Below are 17,616 nucleotides of genomic sequence, written 5' to 3'. Positions count from 1 at the left end.
ATCAAGAGAATAATTTCAATCTTACTATTTTTTCCCACCCACACTTCTGAGTTTGGGAATCGAAAGGAGCAGGGAAAAAAAGTATGTATTTAAATATGTTATTCAGGGTCACTCAAAGAAAACAGAGATGGAATAAGGAGACCCAAGAGGTTATATTGGTTTCCTCATTTTATTTGTTTTGGTAGCAGAACGTAGTCTGGGATTGGCCAGTGAAGAATCCAGTTCTTATTGGCATGTAAGGTATGTTCTGCCAGATGCAAACCCCACACACACTTTGGAGTGAACTCAGGTTTTGTTTCTAGACTCCTTACTTTGTGAAGAGGAACGTTTTTTGGTTGGCTGCTGAGCTAGAACCAAAATGCAGTGAAAAATCTCTTGACTTTGTGAACATAAAAAAAGTCACAGTGAGTAGTCTACCAGAGGTCTTGAGTCCATGTTGGATTTTAGAGAAAATTTAGCCCTTTGGGGAGGAAAATCCAAAATGAGCTACTTGACCCAGCAAAACAGTAGAGCAAAGGCAGCCAAAAGGGAGTGGCAGTAACCCATTTTTTGGTTATGTAGCATTCATAAGTTGTCTAAGGGGGGCAAAATCCTTTACAGCAACTGATTTAAGTTTGAATCCAACCTCCCAAAAGGACCAAGATGGTAGAGGAGAAAATGTGCCCCTAGGAGTTGGGGGAGGGGGGATGGGGAAGTACTTTGTGATTCTTTGATATATTTCTCAATAAATATTCCTTTGTAAAAACTAATTGACACTGGTTAAGTGATAACCAAATTAATTGTGCCAAGTTTGTTGGCACAATAAATCACTGTAGAGTAGAAGATATAAAGGAGATACTAATGAATGATATTGAGAAAAGACACCAGAATACAATTTCAACCTGAGGAACTTCAGAGGAAAAATTCTCTATAGCAGTGAAGGGGAAATGCAGGCTCCTTGCTCTGGAGGATCTGACTCATCAGCACAAAAGAGAAATGGGAACCTTCAAAATATATGAAAGGCTACAAATGTAATTGTTAGACAAGAGGTGGAAAAATTCTATTTTTCCTAGCTCTTTGGGAAAGGCAGCCAAAAAGGAGGGCATGGAAGAGGGAAAATACGCTAAAACAGATAGACAAGAAAAAAAAAAAAAAAATCCCTGTATATAAAATGATCTTTGCTTACATGTAAAATTAAATCTCCAGAGAAATGTCCTTATACAGAATACTTAGTTGATCCTTTTCATTTATTTATTTTTTTAGGAAAAGCTCCCACATGGATGCCCAACTATTTTCTAATGATAATTTTAAAGACTGGACCTGCTCTTAAATATTATAATTTTATTTATTTATTTTTTTAATTTTTATTTTTTTTTTCCCCCTGAGGCTGGGGTTAAGTGACTTGCCTAAGGTCACACAGCTAGGAAGTGTTAAATGTCTGAGACCACATTTGAACTCAGGTCCTCCTGAATTCAAGGCTGGTGCGCCACCTAACTGCCCCCAGATATTATGATTTTAACTCTTTTCTCTCATCACTTTCACATACAACTAATTGCCAGTTTTACCTCGATGCTACCTTTATTCAGCCACTTATCAAATAGACAAGCTAGAACAGATAAAGTAGCAACTCTAAGTAATAGACAGGAAGTGGCATGTGTCAATTGGGTCTAACTATTGATCCCAACTTGACTACCACCTTGTCTTGGACTGTGGTAAATATAGCATCAGAACCCTGACTCCCCCAACCCCCCCAAAAAACCCTGAGAATAGCAGCACTGCTAATTAGTAAAAGGATGTAATCCTGTGGGAAAGGGGCCTATCTTTCTCATTCCTACTTCCATCTACTGCCACAATACTTTATTATCCCTGAACCTTTTGATCAGCTATGTAGCTGAACATTCTCATTTCCAACTTATCTGGACTATTAGGATATAAGCTTCAAGAGCATGAGTTGTCTTACTTGCCCCTCCCCCGGCCCCTGAGTTTAGTACAGTATTTTTCACATAATAAGCACTTGATAAATGTTGTGGTGGTGGTGGGTTTCCATTCATTCACTCCATGCCGAACAATTCTAATTGATTCCTCATTGGTACCCTGGCCTCTGATCTCTACTTTTCTAATCATTCTTCACACAACCTCTCAGTAATGAGGAAATTCTATGGCCAAGGCAAGTATATAGACTAAGCTGAATGAAGCAACCCTGCTTCTCCCCAACACATACACTCCTCACTTCCACTTCAGAAATTTATACTAGTTCATCTCCACTTAGAATCAGAATACTTAAATTTTAAATTTAAAATCCATAAATAAGTTTCTTGAAAGGTCAGCTTAACTTTACCTCTTCTCTGAAACTTTTAGGTCATCTTTTCTCCAATCCCCTCCCCCCCAATCACTAGTATCTCTCCTTCTTCAAATTATCTTCTATTATAATTATATGTGCATCTATTTTGTATATACGCATATGCTATAAAATGCAATCATCTTGAATGCTGGAATAATTTCATTTTTAGCTTTGTATTCCAGCATCTTACAAATAGAAGTGATTGTAATGTTCCAGATGGTTTTCTGGAGGTCTTTGGACCAGCCTTAGTCTCAGCAAAGTAATCACCACAAGAATAGCCAGGGATAAAGTCAAAATTCTTTATTATCTCCTTCACAGTCTGTTCTCCTTGCCTGGGGCCCAGGCTAGCTTTCTAGAGGACCTTCAGACAGGACTTGGTTTCAGTGGAGAAATGAAGGAGGACAGGCCAGCCACCATGGTGTTGGGAGATAGAATGAATGTTTCTCCTTGGCTCCAAGACCTTGAGCTCCAGCCTCCAGTCTTCTGACTTCTCTGAGCCAGTCTCCCAATCCTTGTTTGCTGTTATATACTCTATTATAATTACATCATCATAGGTGTGAATCTTGTAGAACTATATTAAGTACTAAGTACATGTACTGAACTAGAGAACTATTAATCACCATGCTAAACTAGATAATCATTGTCTTATCAATTCCACTGAGTTAACACCTTCTTGTAAGAATTTCTCCAGAATTCTGGCCCACTACAATTGTTGAGTTGAATGTTTTAGATTTTCCATACAAGCAAAGATGTGAAATGGAATGAATTACTAACAGTTATATAATCCCCCTTTCCACTGCTTTTTATAATTTATGTTCTCATCAGTTTCATATGATGATAGCCATGGACCTACCTAATGGTGAGGATAGGACAAAGTGACCTATTACAATTTCTTCCAGACTCATGATTCAGTGATTCACACTGTTAGCAAATGTTTTGGCTAATAGTAACATTTCCCCGAACACTTCAAAGTCACTAATTTCCTCTATTCTGATTTCCACTGAAGGAAAAAAAATCATGTGTTCTCAGCCTCCAGAAAGAAATTTACTACTATTCACAGCATTTATGCAACTGAAAATTCTGCCTCATTCATTTTCTTAGGAGAAAAAGTTTTGCTACTTAGAATATTTTGAGGAAATAAAACCATCCTCCACAGAGTGAAGATTATTCATTCTGCCCAAAGGGGTGTTATATAGTAAGCTCAGAAACCATAATCAAATGTCAGACTTTAGATGAACATACTGCCCCAAATTCATAGCATAATAATGAGAACTAAAACAGAACAGTAAATTAATTACAGAGTTAACTTTCCAGCTTGGGATTCTTATGACCACACAAGTGAAGCTCAAATAACTTCTATAGCCACAAGAAACCGAAAGATGTAATTACAGCTCTTTCAAACTCTGCCCTCAACCCAATAGGACAGTTATACTCTATGTAGTAACACTTCACTTATTTGGGGGTTACTTCCTTGGAACAGACTCAAGAAGCAGACTACAGTATATGTGAAAAGAGCACTCACTGGATTTTAAATCTAAGCAATTGGTTTGGTTTGCATCTTCTATCTGCTACTTATCACTCATATGGCTTTGAACAGATTGTTTACCCTCTTTGGCCCTCAAGTTTCCTCATCTGCAAAATGAAGGTGATGCTGAAGATCTCTTCCAGTTCTACATCCTTAGCTCCTACACAAAAAAAGATTTCTAAACAGCCCAAACATGGAGAAAAATCAATGAACTTTCATCTATTTATCCAGAGAGAAACTATCCAGAATTCATGGCCCTCAGCAATCTAGTTCCAACCTATTTGTGTCTGGTGCTGTTCCCCACTACTCCCTTCCCATATTTTAAATTCCTGACAACCTATACTATTTGCCATCCATCCTTCATTTCCAGTCTCCTTGTTTATGACTTTGTTCTTGTTGTCCTCCATCCCTAGCCTAGACTTCTCCATCACCCATCTCCATCTGGTGAAGTCCCTTCTTTCACGTCCTAACACGTTGTTTCTATCACATCACCAAGACTGGTCCAGGTCAGAATGATCTTGACTGTGCTTTAATTGACTGACCTTTGCTCTTATCATATTTTATTTAAATACATATAAAATTATAGCAAGGATCCTAAAGATCATCTAGTATAGAACCTGAACTTTACAAAAGGAGAAACTAAGACTCAGAGAAATGAAAGGATCTGCCCAAAGGATACACCTTGTAAGTATCAGAGCCAAGCTTTGAATCAGCTCCTCCGATTCTAAATTATACAGTAATAGATTAAAAAAACTCAAGTACAAAGACCAAATAGACCACATGTTATATTTTTTAATCTGTGTCTCCCCAGTACCCAGCCAATGAATTGCACATAGAAGGTACTTAATTAATATTTTCTGAATTAAAATGTCTCCTTTTACACATAATTCTGTTTGACTGGTCCAGCAGAGATGAAAAGCAAAAAATGTAAAGAAAGATGGTACTCACTAATCATTAAAAAGTAATTGTGGCTACCCAGCATGAAAGGGGGTGACAGAAAAATTTTGAAGACTTAAAAATCCCAAGAGTAGTTAATAATTCCCATTAAATTGGGTTTATAAAAAATGTTTAGCCAAATTATTTATAAAGCTATTTTAATAAAAAATTTTCCATTTAATCTTTAATGATTAAAAACAGTGTTAAGCACAATAAAATTAAATTTATTTTGTAACTATCATACTTAAATAAATTAATATAAATGTATAACATGACTTAGCACTTTTGAGCTACTCATGCCACTATCAGGAGTTATTGTTTATCCAATCTCTTTTCATTTTTCTTCTTATTATTATCACTGGTGTGTTCTGAACAATTCTATTCTTTTCACTTTGTAATATTTCAGAAATTTCTTTTCAGGGTTCAGATCTTTCACTTGTCTGTTTAACTGCATTACAAGTATTCCATTAATAAAGGTAACATTATTATTATTATTTACCACTCTCTTATGGCTAGGTTCTTCCACTGATTCCAGGCTTGTTTAGTAATTATTAAATATGATTGCTATGAAAATCTTTGAATAGACAATTTTTTTGTTTTTGATAATACAAGATATATTCATGGCAAGAGAAAGTTACTGTGTCAAAGGTATGATAATTTTTAAAAACCTGTAAAACCCTCTAATGGTTTTAAAACCTCTAAAACCCAACAAAACTACCAGACTTCATCCATCAACAAGATGTATTATATTAAGTTAAACACTGTGCTGGGTGCTAAGTGCTGGAGAAACAAAACCAGAAGTCAAACAGTTCTTGTACTTAAGGAGCTAACAAATGAAAACCATCCAAGGAACAAAAAATATATACTGGCTTGCTAGGATACAAAATAGATGCAAAGGAGTTTTTAGTGAAGACTCAAGAAGCTAACAGGATCTGGCAGGGCATCATGGAGAAGGCTGTGTTTAACCTTGAGCCCTGGAGGAAACTGAGTTCTATAAATTGGCAATTCTACAAGTAATGACAAGCACCTGTTTCCCCAAGAACACCAGTAATGAATTTCCAAGCTTTTGCTTATTTTAACTGTTTTAAGAGTTAAATGGATGGGGGAGAATACCTAAAAGGTTTATTTTAATACCCTTCCTTTTATTACAGAGACTGAGAACTGTTTCCATTAATTATTAACAAACTGTATTCCCTCATATGAAATTGATCTATTTAACATCCTTTGGCCATTTATTATCTACATATATATATATTTGAAGTGTCCAGTTCTTTTCCAATTCATTTCCATCTCAAAATGACGAACAGATTTTGTAAGAATGCCAGAAATGAGTCAATGAATGAAAGAAAGCCATTATTACTTACCAAGTCACATGCTAAGTATTAAGTATTGAGGATACATATAGAAAAGGGAAATAATCCTTGCCCTCCAGATGCCTTTATTTTAATGGGGGAGAGACCATAGATGAAGAAGTGGCCAAGGAAGGGAGCTTTGGTCCCACAAAGATGGTGAGTGAAATAAAAGTGAGGCATATTTTTTCACAAAGGCAATGTTAAGGGAGATTTTATTATAGTTAAAAGTAAAAAAATGAAAGGGAGGAAAAAAAGGAAAGGGATTCTGGCAGAACATGGCTGGTATGAAAATGAGCACATATGATCCCAAGGACAGCAGTGCTTGATGGCTTAGCTCCTCACACACAAGGTCTCTGGTGGTCTGGTTTGGAGGATAGTGGAGCCAAAGTGATTAGAAATGACCTATGACATTATTCACATTTTTAAAAACATACATTTAATTGATGCTTTTTGCCTTCACGAAACTCTCCTACACCAAAGTAAGCCCTTTTTTGTGAAGAAGGAAAATATTTAAGCTCGCCTTGCTACTTGGCAACTGGTAAAAATGACAAAAAATTAGGAATCATCAGTACTGATAATGTTGTACAAAGACAGCTAGGTATACTATTGGTGGGGCTATGAATCACTCCAAACACCTTAGAAAACGGTCTATGAAAAAGAAGTAACTAAAATGCCTATATCCTTTGACACATTCTCCTGCTATTCATATATCTGAAAAGTACCCATGATAAAAAGACCCATAAAGCAGTATGTTTTCTTAATCGTAAAAAACTAAAAAATACAGGCTGGGAAATCAAATCTAAAATTCTATCTTCCACAGTAATTCTTTCCTGATCCCTCTTAACTGAAGTGCCTTCCCTGTGTTGATTATTTTTCATTTATCCTGTACAGTATGTTTGTACATAGTTATTTGCATGCTGTCTCTCATTAAACTGCGAGCTTCCTGAGAGCAAGGACTTTGTTCTGAACCCTTTCTTTATAAGCTCAGCATGTTTAGCACAGTGTTTAATGTCTAATAGGCCCTAAATAAATGTTTACTGACTAGTCAACTAGAAGATGTTAAAGCAGAAAGAAACTTACAAAGTGTCCAGAAATTTCAAAGAATGTTTGATACTGTATCTCGGCACAGTAAGAGTAGGAAATGTTGGGCATATAAGCCCTCTGAAATAATTTTATCTGGCCCTGTCAAGATAGGTGATGATGAGCTGAAAGCTAAGTACAACAACCTCCCCCTGTGGAGTTTTTAAGTTGATAAAATGACCCTTGACAGAAAAAAGGTTCCCCATACTCCTGCCTTAGAGAGTCATGATACGAACCAGACCAAAGGATATCATCAGAAAAATTTATGATTATGAAAAATATGCTGGTCATGTGGTTAAGATAAAATGGATAACTATGGATGGCCTATGGATGTTTGCAAGTATTCAGACAACTGCTAAATAGCATTGATGTATATTGGAGATGGGGAATAGGGTAAGGGATGGACTTTAATTCACAGCAGGGAGCATCAGGGGATCAGAAATTTTCATATAGAAGGCAAGATTTTAGCTGGAACTGGAAGGATGCCAGGGAAACCAGAAGACAGAAATAAGGAGGAGGAGAATTCCAGATATGGGGAGAGCCAGTGAAAATTTCGAGATGGGAGTGTCTTGTGCAAGAAATAGCAAGGAGGCCAGAGCATGTTAGGAGTAAGATGGAAGAAGATTGGAAAGGAAGGAAAAGTCCTCTAGAATATGATCATGTTATCAGTTATTGGTGGACTAGCTGATGCTGGTCAATGTCTTTGGTAAAGAGACTAGAATACTATTCACAAATCAAATCAAAATCACAAAATTACCTTCAGTTGAAATCCTGAAACAAATGTCAAGAGTTATGCAGAATTTTTTGCCAAAGGAAATCTCACAGTGTGAATAAATATCATTATGTTCCTATGAGGGCCATCTCTCAAGCCAGTGCAAAATAGCATCACTTATTTTTTTTATTTTTGTAAATATTTAAAGCTCTTACATTTTAATAATACTGTAATTTTTAACAATCAAAGCTGTCAGTTTCAAAAGGATGGCCTACTTTCACCCACATTACAATGAATGTTTACATCACAAAGAACTTATTCTGATACACCAATAATACATAATTGTATTGCTATTGCTTTTCCCTACTCACCAGGCAGTACCAGTAACTGAGCTACGATGTGCATAATTGCTAATATTTTAGTTCTCTACTTGCCCCCATATGAACTACCCATAAAATTAGCTAGCCAAACTGAAAACTAGGCTTATACTGGAGGTAAAATTTATTGATCTATTATCTTCTAGCCAGCTATTTTCACAAAAAGTCCTTACTAAAATTTCCTAACATTATTCACTACACCTCTAGGATTCTGTGGTTCAACTAAAAGTGTTGCAATTCAAGAGGAACACTAATAATAAAACACCTGGACACAGAAAACAGTGCCCAAGATAAAAGTCTGAAAACCACACAATTGACTGAACTGGAAATGTTTTTGTTGGAGAAGAGAAGACTTTGGGAAGGCATGATAGGTACCTTCAAATATCTGAAAAATTGTCACATGGAATAAAAAATATTATAGATTTTTTAAAAATAGCTATCAGTCATCATGAGTTCCCTCTTCTCATCTCTTATTATTCCCAATTCTCTCACTTTTTATTATTGTTTCTAAAGAAGTGGATTTTCTCTCCAAAGTCAATTCTGCTATCTGTGCCCTCCATTCAATCCTCTCCCATCTCCCAGCATACATTCCCCAACCCCTCCCTATGAACTAGCTACTTCCCTAATTGTTAGGATTACAAGATGAGAACTCAGGTTGTCTGGACAGTTCTCTGGCTCAGAATTCACACCTTTGGTTCGGGGCTTTGAAGGGAGTTTACACCTTTGATCTTCTGAGGTAGAGTTTACATGTTTAAAAGAAGTTTGCTCCTTTAAGAAGCCTGAGTTAAAGAAGCCTTTAAGCCCCTGAGTTCTCACATGCCCCTTTAAAAGGAGCAAGTTCATTGGTTGAAGTATTTTTTCACAAGCCCCGTTGAGTTCTCACTACAATCTCTTCGAGGATAAAAGAAGACAAAATTGGGCCCAGAGAGGGAGTCTACTCTAGGTCAGAGTTGGGACTGCTATCTACAGAAAGAAGAGTCTGGCTGGGAGATTGAGTTGAGACATCAGATCTCCTCCCAGAGAGTGATTGATCAGCAGTTTCTGGAGACAACAGAACATTACGTGTAATGAACAAAAAAAATGCACTAGTTTTCTCAGCCCCAGAAAAACAACTGATGATGCTAACCCCCCTCAAGCAATGGTGCTCAATCTCTCCTCTCTTTCACAGTTAAGCTTCTAGAAAAAGCTATTTCTACTTATTGCCCTCATTTCTGAAACCATGGCAATCTGGTTTCTAAACTTAACACTCCAGACACTTAATACTTCCTAGCTGTGTGACCCTGGGCAAGTCACTTAACCCCAGCCTCAAAATAAATAAATAGAGAGATAAACTTAACACTCAACTGAAACTGACGGCTCCAAAGTTATGCATCATCATCAATAGGTAAATTCGTTCACCTTTTTAAGTTATTTTTTTAGAAGTAGCATAAAAATTTTTGAATATAAACTCTGTTATGATCAGAAAACCAACAGTAATAATTTATAAAATAATGCAGAAAATGGCATCACCTTCACAAAACATTTCAGATATGGTAGTTATTTAACTTTCTATCTACCAATAGAAAACTATCATCCCTGATAATTCACTTTAAAAATAAAACACAATTTAACATTTTTAGTTTTTGTAATATTTGCTGAGGTCAATTCTGTTAATTTATCATTCAAAATAAGTGTTTTAAATTAAAGCAACTATTTCTATTAAAAAAAAAAAGGTAATCCACAAATTACAAATGGATTGTGTTACAAAAGCTCTTTTATAAATCTGTTGAGAACACAGTTTCCTACATAAAAGCATTATAATATGTTATAATAATGAGATTTCTATGATAGGCCTTGAAATCCATTTAACTGCCTTCTCCAATAAAATATCAACTCCTTGAGGCCATGGCTATTTTTGCCATTTTTGTATCTCTGTTGACTGATGTATATCATGATATGTTACACATAGTAAGCTTAATAAACTTATGAAATCTAACAATTAATTGGTTAAAGGAGTAAACGAGTAGATCACAATAAACTATTACACTGGTTTTACTAAGCAGCTCATAGCTCTTAAAATGTGCCTTTATACAAAAATTACATGCATTATATGTAATACATATACATAATTATAGTAAGAGGAGTAAGGAAAAATGGGGTCAAAGGTATTCAAAAGCATCTTCATTATTAGTTGGCTGTTCATTGGGTCTGCCTTATAGAGTAAAAGCTTGTCCCATTTTCATATTTGACTATTTAGACTTCTATAAGTTTATAGGTTTGTTTTTTTTAACAATATAATTCTCTGATTAACCTATGGCATTTTAAAAAATTTTCTGAAAAGGTAGCAAAAAGGGATAGGAAAAAAGAAGAAATATCTGTGATAGGGGGAAAAGCTTGTTTAACATCCTCATGTTTCCTAAAATAATTTCACCTTAAAAAACAATACAAAACAAACAACAAAAAAAACTAATTCATATGAATTTGACTAAATTCTCAAATTCCCTGAGAGAAAGAGTTGCTACTTTCCCTCAAGCTACATTAATAAGATACCAAATAAGATACAAAGAGGCCAGAAAAGGCAATGACTCCCCAACTGCTCAAAGATGATCACAAAAGGAAGAGGATGAGATTAATCAGCAGTAGGGTGACAAATTTCTCCAGCAATTTTGGAACAAGGACTTGTACATTGCCAAACAAAGATTACAGTAAATTTCCAAAGCTTTCTACCACTTCATTATGCTTTATTTTCTCCTTCTTTCCTTACCAATCTTGGCCCACTTTAGTTTTCTTTTTTCAAAACAGAATTCAGATCTCTTTTCTAGATAGCTATACTTTGGTTTCATGGCTCAAAAAACCTGAAGCCACAAATCCCCAGAACTAAGAGGCAAAGACTCATAAGTATCCTCCCATCTCTGAGAGAAAGATGAGAGAGGAGAGATGGAGGGGAGGAGGGGAAGGGGGGAGGGCAAGAAAAATATTTTTATTACTATCTTGTTCAGTTTAATATATACCTAAAAAAAACAATGTAACATAAGTTCACAGCTTCATTAAAAAATGTTAAAATATAAACGTTTCTTAAATATATGACAAAAATGAAATTTTAAATTAAAAATATAAAAGCAGTCAGATTCCATGTATGCTCATATATCATTTGTCACATCATGTCCCTATAAGCAATATACTTTATTTCCTAATACAGTGTTTATCTATCTTCCCAAGTACATAAAAATCACTGTTTAAACTATATTTTTAGTGCTCAAGATTATTATGTGCTAGCACTGAAAGAGAGTGGGTTCAAATACCAACTCCATCTGACACCAATTAGCTATAGGACACTGAACAAGTCACAGTTATCCTGGGTCATTGCAATTCTAAGTTCTGGTATTTCATTAATAATAATAGTAACTCATTTTTTGGAGTTTGGGGAGAAGGCTTGACACTGAATACAATAGATAACTATTATAATCAATGCACTGATCAGTTTGTTATTTTGTTTTTCCCTTCCTTCCCCCCCAAAAAGCCTTTGCTTTAAGGAATAGCTGTCAGAGAAAAGAGGAAAAGAAATTTAGAGAGAATTATGTAATATAAAAATAAAAAATATCAATAAAATATATCTTTTTACAAATCTACTCTTAATTTTTATTTTTTTCTCCCACTATAGTTTATCCAATTACATGTAAAGACAGTTTTCAACATTTGCTTTTGAGTTCCAATATTTTTCTCCTTTTCTTCTTTCCCAGATTAAGGTCAGAGTTGAGCCTGAAGTCTGGGTCTTCCAGGTCCAGTTCCATTACATCAAGTTGCCTCTCCATTGTTCCTGTGCTCACTGATAGTTTAAATAACAATGTTATTCATTATTTAGATACCTTCTAGATCTAAAATTCTGATTCTAAGGCATTCAAAGTAATCAAATCTAATGCCTCATTACACTGAAAATATCCATGGAAAATCCTTAGGCAAAGCAAGAAATTAGCCCATAAGTAGAGGCAAGGTAGGACTGGGAATAGAAGAAGGCTGCTGAACAACTGCCAAGACTACTCAGTCATCAGATTTTCCCCCCAATACTGAGAAATGGACATGTATAAAATCCAGATATCCACTGGCCCAGAAAAGGCCACCAAACTGCAGGAAAAGGGAGACTAATTCTTCAACTAGCACAAACATGGCATGTTTAAGTTAGCATAACATATTTACAGGCTGAACAAGACATGATGGCACACACTACTTTAATTCTGTTTTTGGAGGGGGCATAGGAACATTCAAGATCTTTATGGGACTGACCTCTACAAAGAACCCTTTCAGGACAGGGTTACAATGTGGCCTAGTTCATATTGTTTATCTTGAAACAGAAACGTTCTAGCTATATCTTGTCCTTATTCCTGATAAGGAATAACCAGCCCAATGGTTCCTTTTTACTGAGAAACTTGGGGATAATTCAACACAATTTTTAAAAAAGCATTTATTAAGCACTTTCTATGTGAAGGTGCTATGCTAGCTAAGCTAAAAAAGGCAAGCTTACATTCTACTGACATAACTTGATAATTATGGGTGATTTCAAGTTCAACAAAAACTCCTCAGAAATAATTAACAATATCATACTCATTTAATAGATGAGAAAACTAAAATTCAGAGAAGTTAAATGACTTGCTCAGTATCATACAACTACCCAGTATCTGAGATAAGTTCAAACTTTGTCCTGACTTTTAGCTCTTATGCAAAATTTATGTTCATAACAATGAACCTGAGTCATCAATAAAAACTCAAATTATATAAGCAAATATCTAATAGTTTTAGAAAGACTTTTGTTAAAACCAGTGAAAATTTCAAAAGCTTTTCTTTTGAGCGCTTAAAAGATAAACCTCAGCTACATGGAAAATTCTTGTGCTCAAAATTACTCAACCCAATAGATTAAATGAGATGATACTGTGTACATATTACTCATAACTTTTCTCCAAGGTCAGAGTAGGGGACAAAGGGGTCCTGAACAATACTGAGTATTGCAACACCAAAAGTCTAAAACTACAGAGTGCTGTCTTAGGATGCTACCCTTGGATGAAAGTATCCATTTGTGGTTACTGCGGGATGATTCTGAATGGGGCTTGGGCGTCTCTGGGTTTGGCTAGCTTTAGGAATTGGATGAACTTAAACCTTTTATTACTATGGACCCCAAAATAATCATGAAGAAAAGACCATAATAAGAGGTAGATAGGAGAGTCAAGTGACCAGACCTCCTAAGGAAGGTAAGCAGTGGGTGTGGGGAGGTGTGTATGCTATTTTTAGTCAACATGTTCTTGAAGAATAAGTATCCCAAGAAGCATCAAGTTAAGAGGCAGGCTTACAGATAAAACTGGGAAGAATTCTGGATTATTCAGTAAATTACAACTTCTAAAATAAACTGGTAATTGTTTAGTGAGCTTTGCATTGGAGAAATGTGGGTTTTAGAGCTAAGGGGAAACTCTGAATTAAGACTCTGAACTCTCTCTTCTCCACTACCAGCAGCAATATTCTGGAAGATTAAAACGAACCAATTCCTCTCCCCATTTTTTGTGCTTGCCCAACATCCTGAATTGGGCTCTTGGATTATTAAGGATGGGAAGGAGAATAAGTACAGAGGAACAACAGTGTATCCCAATCCTCAATGGTTGAAAGGACCACACATACCATTCCCCTTCCTCTCACCATGGTATCTCCATTTTACTAGGCTTGGAGAAAATGTTATTTTCCCAAGTTTATTTTTTTTTAAATGTTAATGTATTTTCTTTTCAATTTAACAAAATGAGGTGTTTAGAAGTTGGTGTTGTCTACTCATTAAAATGAGATACTAGTTGTACTTTGTGGAAATATTAATAAAAGGATGAATAGACATTCTTATTCTTTTTCCTCCCTACATGTCAAGTTCTTAATTTTATGATGTCTTTTATTTCTGAGCAACAGAAAAGAAAAAATTTATAATCAAGAATTACTACTTGCTTCTAATTTTCCTTTCAGCACTTTAAAAGTAAAATGTTTCCAGAGAAAGGGATTCACTGTGAAAATCTAAAAAACACAGGCTTCCATTTATTGTTAGGATTAGGAAAAATATTTTTCTTGTAAATATATCATGATATTTAAATCACAGGCCCTACTTATATTCAACCCTAGCCTCAACCAAGTCTCCAAAGAATTTTTTTTTAAAGGCTCTTGCTTATTATGATATCTAAAATAAAGCTCTAACTCTTAACTAAAAAGCAAAGAAACAAAATGCAAATATAAAACAGCTAGACAACAAATCTGGACATGAAGTCAGGAACACCTGAGATTCAAATCCAGCTTCAGACACTAGCTGTGTGACCCTAAGCAGAACATTTAACCTCTATCTTCCTCAGTTTCCTCATCTGTATTTTTTTCTACCTAGCAAAGATGTGAGGACAAAATAAGATAATGTTTGTGAAGCACTTAACAGACCTTATTATGTATCTTATTATTATCCTGTCATAACAACATAAAATGGAACAACATACTCAGTGCAAGAATACTTAAGTGGGAGTCAATGAACATTTTTCTGTTTTTGTTGTTTTCATTATTTAGTATTTTATTTTTCCCCAGTTACATTTAAACAACTTTAAACATTTCTTCTTTTTAAAACTGAGATCCAAATTCTCTCCCTCCTTTCCCAACGTTCTTCATTGAGAAGGTACATGTGACATCATACAAAATATTTATGAACAATTTTTACAAAATACTGTGATAACTATATTTCAATATAATTAGTTTCCTTTGTAATCTTATGCATTTTACTTTATATATTTAAAAATATGATTCTGAGAAGGGATCCATAGGCTTCACTAAAATGTTAAAAAACCCATAACACATAAAAGAGTAAGAATCTCTGACTTTAATTTTGCTAAAATGCTTGAAGCCACTAGGCTCTCTGCATATTATATAATAAATTCTTAAGTGGCTTTCCTTTAAAGAGCATGTCAAGATTTCACAAAGTGTAAGACAAAAGATTTAGGAAAAAACCTGGGAAGACTTATATGAACTAATGAAAAAGGAAGTGAGCAAAACCAGGAGAACACTGTCAAAAATAACAGAAATATTATTAACAATGTTCAGCTGTGAAAGACAGGGGAAGAGAGAACTCCAAATTTGAAGAGGGGTGGGGGAATGCTAAAAATAAATAAATAAATGAGAGCTCAACATTAAAAAAAAAAAAAAAAAAAAAAAAAAAAAAAAAAAAAACACCTTTACAAACTGCAGACAACCTTTACTTCTCTTCATGTGTGTCATTTTAACGTGGCCTTCTTGCAGTTTTTCACACATGTTACTCCATCTTCCACCTCAGTTCCTTTGTACAGGCCTGGACTGCACTCCCTCTTCATCCTCCCACTCAAAAAGCATTCTTAGATTTCATTAAGAAGGTATAGAGGGTGTCTCTTTAAAGAATGAGGAGAACACTGTGCTCAGTTCAAGAAGGTCACTGACAAGCTAGACAATGCACAAAGGATAGGACTCAGGATGGTGAAAGGACATTTGATGTCAATGAGGACTGGCTAAAGGAACTAAACGTGTTTATCTAGTAAAAGATTCAGGAGGGAGCTTCAGTTATTTGAAAGGTATTCACATGGAGGAAGGATTGTATTTGTTCTACTTGGTGCAAGAGGGCAGAACTAGGTGCCATGAGTAGAAGTTGAAAAGAAGAAGATTCAGCAAATATCAGGAAAAACTTTCAAATAATTAGAGCTGTTCAAAAGTGAAATGAGCTGCTTCAAGAAAATTTTCTCTCTTAAAAGATCTTTGAGCAGAGTCTAAAGAGCTACTTCTTGGGTATATGACAGTAGGAATTCCTTTAAAGTACAGGCTGGACTAAATCAATGTTAAAAATTCCTTCCAAATCTCAAATTGTGTAATTCTGGGGAAGATAATGAGTATGGAGATGGAGAGGAGAATAGTGATCATGATGCCAAAAAAAAAAAAAAAAAAAAAAAAAAAAAAAAAAAGCAAAGGTTTATAAATCAAAAAAATTTTTTAAAATCAAAATTGTGTTGTTTTTTTTTTCCCCAATGCTATAACTATCTTGGGGTTCTTGGAGATTTGTTAATAGTTTTTACTCTATAAATTGAATTGGATATTAAAATGGTACACAGCAAGGGACGATACTATCCAAATAAAATTAATTCAAAATTTTTATTAAAAGGATAAAAAAGATTGACATGGGCAATAAAAATTCTACTAGAGATTATCCAAAAAGCCTAATACCTAGGGCTAAAGTCTACTTTTAAATGAATGTCAACATATTTAATATTTACATATGATCAATTACCTATGTGCAAATACAGAGTGTCCCAAAAGTTTTGGGGAAAAAAGCTAGTCTTCGTGGATTTTAAGCTATTTAAGTATTTTATACTTAATGCTATGTTAATATGCTTAATAATATATCAATAAGGTTAATAAGAATTTTAAACTTATTAAGCTCCTCCCCTGTCTGGGTCAACCTTACTGGGCAATCTTTGGCATTTAGAAATTTGTGTTAGCACCTTATCTGTTGCTCATTCTTCACATGAGATGCTCTAATACAGTACTTAAAACACACCCTGAGAACTGTCATTTTGTTAATGTCATAGGTCTAGTTAGTCTATCATATATGAAAGAAAATTTAGGACACAAGATTTACCTAAGAATTAAAGTTAACATTTGATTTTGGCTCCACCATTAAACTGCTAAATTGAGCAACCTTAGACAATTCACTTTATTCTAAGCTTCTGGTTTGGTGGACCGAGCCCTAAGGAGTAGAATCAGAAAGACTTGAATTCAAATATAATCTCAGACACCTAGGAACTGTGTGACTCTGGGCCTGACACTTAATCTCCGTCTGTCTCACTTTCCTCAAATGAAAAAAAGGGATGATAATAATAGCACTTACCCACTAGAATTGTTTTAAGGATCAAAAAGAGATATTTGTAAAGAACTCTACAAACCTTAAAACTTGTATAAATGCTAATTATTATTATGGCTATTATTAAAATTTAGAAATTTGACTAACTTTTAAGATCCTTTTAGTGCAAACATATGACTGTGCTATATCTGAGAGATAAGCAATGGAAGCTATAGAAATTCAGAAACGGGAATAATTCATGTATACGTCAGTAGTCAGAGAAGGCTTCCTAGAGATGAGGTTTCACATGGGCTTAATGAAAGTAAAGGAGTGAATAGGATAAACATTCCATTTGAAAGTACGAAGAAAAAAACTCCATTATTCTATAACTAGAACTATTTCTTTTCAATAGCAATGATGCTAGGATTAATTTTCTTCAGTTTATTATAATTCTCTAAAATTATATCTTCAGCGTCTTTGC

At 34.8% G+C, this 17,616-nt stretch overlaps 1 protein-coding gene across 1 annotated transcript in view; it reads right to left on the bottom strand.

Annotated features, from left to right (window-relative positions):
- The window catches only part of KIF13B (kinesin family member 13B), a 246,319-nt gene that overhangs the window by 170,810 nt on the left and 57,893 nt on the right, over nucleotides 1-17,616 (bottom strand).

Source organism: Sminthopsis crassicaudata, chromosome 2 (genome assembly GCF_048593235.1).
Source record: "Sminthopsis crassicaudata isolate SCR6 chromosome 2, ASM4859323v1, whole genome shotgun sequence".
Lineage (NCBI taxonomy): Eukaryota > Metazoa > Chordata > Mammalia > Dasyuromorphia > Dasyuridae > Sminthopsis > Sminthopsis crassicaudata.
This window is presented reverse-complemented; position numbering and strand designations above follow the sequence as displayed.